Source organism: Babylonia areolata, chromosome 14 (genome assembly GCF_041734735.1).
Source record: "Babylonia areolata isolate BAREFJ2019XMU chromosome 14, ASM4173473v1, whole genome shotgun sequence".
In the NCBI taxonomy this organism is placed as follows: Eukaryota; Metazoa; Mollusca; class Gastropoda; order Neogastropoda; family Buccinidae; genus Babylonia; species Babylonia areolata.
Window position 1 is genome coordinate 18,125,651 of NC_134889.1, and position 6,000 is coordinate 18,131,650.

Below are 6,000 nucleotides of genomic sequence, written 5' to 3' on the forward strand. Positions count from 1 at the left end.
TAGACATGACAAGGCTTTCGACATGGTGAACCGCCGTGGTCTGTGTAAGATCCTCCTAAAGTTCGACTACCCAGACAGCCTAATCCAGCTGATTGCGTCATTCCACGATGGCATGCAGGCGAGAGTACAGGAAAATACTAACATGTCAGATCCGTTGCCTGTGGTAGGAGTGAAGCAGGGCTGCATCCTGGCACCCACACTGTTCTCCATTCTCTTCTCTGCCATGCTGATTGACGCCTTCCAAGACTGTGACCGGGGCATCTACATTCAGTTTCGCACAGATGGCAAACCTCTCAACTTGCGTCGACTCCATGCCAAGTCCAGGGTGTTTGAGGCACTGTTGAGAGAGTTCCTTTTCGCTGATGACTGCGCACTTGCTGCACACGCACATGAGGACATGCAGTTCATTATGGACAGGTTCTCAACCTCCTGCAGGCGCTTTGGACTCACCATCAGCCTCAGCAAGATTGAGTCCATGTACCAACCAGCTAGCTCACAGAACGCCAGTGCCACCCCCCCAACCCCCAACCTGCAATCAAGATCAATGACACAGAGATCAAGTCAGTCGACAAGTTTTGCTACCTGGGCAGCACCCTATGCACCAACGGAGCCCTTGATGCAGAAGTGACGCTGCACATCGCCAAGGCCAGCTCCGCCTTTGGCAGACTCAACAACAGGCTGTGGAACAACAAAGGCATCAGGCTCAGCACCAAAATCAAAACCTACAGAGCTGTTGTGCTGACCCTTGTTGTACTGCTTTGAAACATGGTCGACGTATCGCCATCACATTCAACAACTTGAGCAGTTTCACCAGAGATGCCTACGAAAGATCCTCGGCATAAAGTGGCAAGACAGGGTTTCCAACCTCCAGGTCTTAGAGAGGAGCAGCCTGCCCAGCATCAAAAGCCTGCTGATCCAGTGCCAGCTACGCTGGACAGGACACGCTGTCCACATGACAGACAGCAGGATCCCGAAGATGCTAGTGTACGGCCAGCTGAAGGAAGGCCACCGCGAACTTGGAAGACCCTACAAGCGCTTCAAGGACACCTTGAAGACAAACCTCAAAGCCTGTGACATAGACATCGCTTCCTGGGAAACTGATGCCCTTGACCGCTCTCGCTGGAGGACGCTGTGCTCTAGTGGCGTAAAGACGTTTGAAAACAAGAGAACGCTGGTCATTAAGGAGAAGCGTGAGCGAAGGAAGTAGGTCTCAACTTCTGGAGACGTTTTCCCTTGCAACACCTGTGGGTAGTGCTGCGCATCCAGAATCGGCCTCTTCTCCCATATGAGGACACACACCGACAAATAAGCCTGCCTGCCTACTCATCCGTCGGTCCGACGGGAGACTCCATTACAGGCATCTCATGGGAGGACCCTGCTCTGTGGCTGCAAGAATGAACGGCCAATGATGTTGAGGATGATGTGGATACTTATATAGTGCCAATCCTCGGTCAGAGACTAAGTTCGTAGTGCATTACAAACACTGAGTCATTTGCACAACATGCCGTCTACATGCGTAGAGCCAACTGAGAGCTGCCTAAGAAAGAAATAGGGCAGAGCACTGGATCAATTCCACAACCAATGCTTCCCAATGATCATTGGCAGTTCGTGGGGTGACAGAACTTCCAAGACAAAAGTACTTCACAGACCAAAGATGGCTGGGGTTGAAACATCAATCATGAAGTCCCAGCTGTGGTTGGCCAGACATGTAGTCCAAATGGCGACACACAATTGCCAAAGATAGTTTCTTCTCCGAGCTGGCTGCTGGCACAAGGGATATTGGAAGTCCACTAAAACGCTTCAAGGACTGCCAGAAAGCTTCCCTTGGGTCGTGCAGCAAAAACTGTTCAACCTCTCTAGAGTAAGAGCTACGTCTAAAGTTCATCTGAAATGCGTATGGGACGTCCTTTTCGCAGACGACGCAGCAGTTACTGGACAGAAGCTGCTCATGAGCCGCTTCAGCGAGGCTTGTTGAGACCTCGGACTAACCATCATTCTGAAGAAAACACAGGTTATGGAACAGGGGGTGGTAGTTTTTAACTTGACATCAGAATCTCTTATCATGATCTGGATGTTGATCCTGACTTTATGTACCTGAGTTCAACGATTCCATACTCCCTGATTCTCGAAACTGCACGTAGCATGACAGCTTCTACCATGTGCAGGCTGACAATGAGAGTACGGACAAACAGGAGGTCACGGAGCACATCAAGATCCAGGTCTACTGGGCTTGAGTCGTAAGCACCCTCTCTGTGCGGCAGTGAGTCCTGGACATTGCGTACCCCACGGGAACGAAAGCAAGCGCGCGCGCGCGTAATAGGGTTGGAGACAGAGAAAGAGAGGAAGAAAGAAGAAAGAGACAGATAGACTGACACAGACAAACAGATAGACAGTCAGACAGATAGAAAGACAGAGACGGAGGGAAGGAGTGACAAACAGATAGAGAGAGAGAGAGAGAGGTGAAGGTTGTTTTCCTAAACTGAAATGGTCAAACATGGCCATTAATCATGAGAAGGAGCACACAAACTGTACACAAGCACAAAGTCAACGCTCCTGTGATTGAATACAATGAAGAAGGACTGTTGCTGTTGAATCAATGTGACGAAATGCAAGGGTGGCAACAAACAAAACAGAGACAGAGACAGAGAGAGAGAGAGAGAGAGAGAGAGAGAGGGACAAAATTGATGAATGCGAACTCGAAACCTCAGTTGGATTCATCATGGCCTGCTTGCAACTGAAGTTTGCATAAATGAATGGATAAATGAATGAATTGATTCTTGAATAAATAAATATATGCATACAACCAGATAGATATTGTTTAACATGTATGATGTATTCATGCAACAGAGATGCAAAAATTAGTGAAATTCATCTTTCAATATTAAAAGGAAAGTAGACGGGCGCAGCAGCAGAGTGGTTAATAAAAGCGTCGGAACTTCAATCAAGGAGTCCTGAGTTCGAAGCCCGGTTGTGGCACCTGGTGGGTCAAGGGTTGAGACTTGTTACTGATCTCTCATGTAAACAGATGTGCAAACCTGCTAGTACATGAACCCCCTTCGTGTGTAAACGCAAGCACGAGATCAAACAACGCACAATGAAGATCCCGTGTTCCATGTCAGCGTTCGGTGGGTTTTGAAAACAAGAAGATATCCTGTATTTACGCCTCGTAAACGGGAGTATGGCTGCCGCCATGGCTGGGTAAAAAACGAACATACATGTAAAAGCACACTCGTACATTAGATTGAACGTGGACGTTGCAGCCTACGAACACAGAAGAAGAAGGAAAAGAGAAGTCAAAAGTCGGTAACGACAATTAAAAAAAAAGACTTTCCATACTTCGGATAATCTAATTCGGAATTCTAATGACCAAAGAATACATTTACAACCCAAATCTGATTTGGATTTATCATGGCCTGCATGCAACAGAGGTTACCAAAATAGATAAACATATATAAACTACTGCATAAAATCTAATAATCATATATTATTTAACCTGTGTCATGCACCATTATAGTACAGATGAGGAAAATAGTGATAGTGAAATTCATCGTATTGCTAGTTTTTAAAAAGTTTACTTTCTGTACCTCGGATAACTCTACCTTTTTCATAAATGGTGGGATTATCCTTACCTTGGACAATTAAACCTTGGATAATTCGACGAAATGATACGAACACAAGAGAAATGGTACAAACACTTCCTTTTCAGTTCTGTCGCCAAGACAACTCTTTCTGATAAGCCCGTTTGGGGTTTCCTTTTGGGGTCTTTGTGTTCAGCCTTATATATAGCTCAGAACAGACCAGTCTCCCCATTCATATTCCACGTTAAAACCCCTAGGCTGCCTATATGACGAGATAACTCGTCATCGCTAGCATGTACGTTTCGCTGCCACAATGACGAGATAACTCGTCATCGAAATATTCGGAGTTTTCCCTGCTTGCATTCAGTTCGTTGACGAAAATGCTGGTCGCTTTAGCTTGGGGAATCTTTCTGGATTCTATTCATGGCTAGAAACCCCATCTACGTCATGAGGCAGTCCTTTATTTGAACGTTTTGGTTGGGTCACTGTCGCAGTGTTTTGCCAAGCTCCTTTCCTCGCTCGCTCAACAAAATGTCGAACTGACGCCGTGCTCAAGACATACGATCGTGGCGATCTAAATCAATGAAGATTGCTTTCTTTAGCTGATGTTCAGAAAGAATTGAAGCGTAAATTCGAAGGAGAAGACAGATGAATATTTATAGGACGATTTGATAGAAAATAAAGGGAGCAATCAAGAGAGTGGCCAAGATACGACTATCAGTGAGTGATGCCGGCTGCACAACCGTAGCAGTCGACACAAACTAACCGAATTATTAGCAGGACACAGTGCAGGCGATTTTCTTGGCACTCAGCCAATGCAGTCTGATGAGAACTGGATAAAGCGATCATGTAAGAGGGGTGAAGAGGAGGGGGGGTGCAGACTGAGGGGGCGTGGCCCCACATCCATATTACCACTTGGAGAAATCACAATGCATTGTGTATCTGTCTCTTTCAAAAATTTTTTTATTGTGGTTGTTCTAGTATGATTTTGTGTGTGCAGATATCCATTTGTCCAGAAAATATGATATTTTAGTGCAAATTTCCTGACTAATGTTTGCAATGAACAAGTTGAAAACGTGACAAAAAACAAAACACTGATTTCAAAACAACAGCATGTCACTAAAGATATATAAAACGGGAAAACATTGTGTGTTTTGTATTCTTTATTCATTTACCTGTCAGAAAATATATACTTTTGTCGGTCTTTCTCAAATAACAAAGATCACAAAATATTTTTGAAAATTTATACCCGTTTAAAAAAAAAAAAAAAACCCTGGCAAATAGATTTTCACTTAAATCTTATTTTCCTGGCAGTGAAAGGGGTAATTACTCCCCTACATCTTTGAAGCCTATTCACTTGCCTGCCGTCTGGCCAATTTATTTCAACTGGGAATTACACTTAATAGTTCTATTGCCTAACGCCCCCACGTGCTGGACTGGCCTCGGAGTGTGTGTCCATTTGTATTCAGCTGATCGTGTGGTGATCTAATCTGTTCATTACTATACTGCCCGGGTCTGTCCGGACATCAGTCATGGACAAGGCTGGCTTTAATTATCGTTTCCACGCTCATGGGCATTTGCTCTTCCTTGTCCCGAGAGCTTCAAAGACCGCAGTGTGATACAAACATCTGCTGGCTTCTACGAGCGTTAGTTGTCACATATCTATCAATGTTTCCATTATTTCTGTCTACCTCTCCATCTGTCTTTTGGTTTGTATGTCTGTCTGTATCTACATTTCTTAGTCTGTTTATATCTGTCTTCCTCTCCGTCTATCTTCCGGTTTGTCTGTATCTATACATCTTTAATTTTTTTTGTATATCTATATGTCTGTTTACGTACTTTATTCATCATTCATTCACACATTTATAAATTCATCTACATTAGCGCTTGTCCCTATCGACTGACAGTTGAAAGGGATACTGATACAAGCGTAACCCATAATCTTTTTTCGGTCTGTGAAACGAACCTGCTGGAGAGAATGAAAGTGGTACAGAATATGGCAGCTGGAAATGGGAAGAACGCAGAGTTAACTGTGTGAATGTATTGATCACGAACATAAAGAAGGAAAAGACGGAATAAGAAAAAAAAAAATGTTTGTGTGTGTGTGTGTGTGTGTGTGTGTGTGTGTGTGTGTGTGTGTGTGTGTGTGTGTGAGGTAAGGAGAGAGAGAGTTACACAAACACACACACACACACACACACACACACACACACACACACACACGCACACACACACACACACACACACACACATCATGACAATTAACAATGAACAGTGTTTATTTCCGCGTAACTCTCTCTCTCTTCTTCAAACACACACACACACACACACACACATGCGCTCACACATGCGCTCACACACACGCACACACACACACACAAACACACAAAAACACTCACGCACTCACTCACACATTCACACA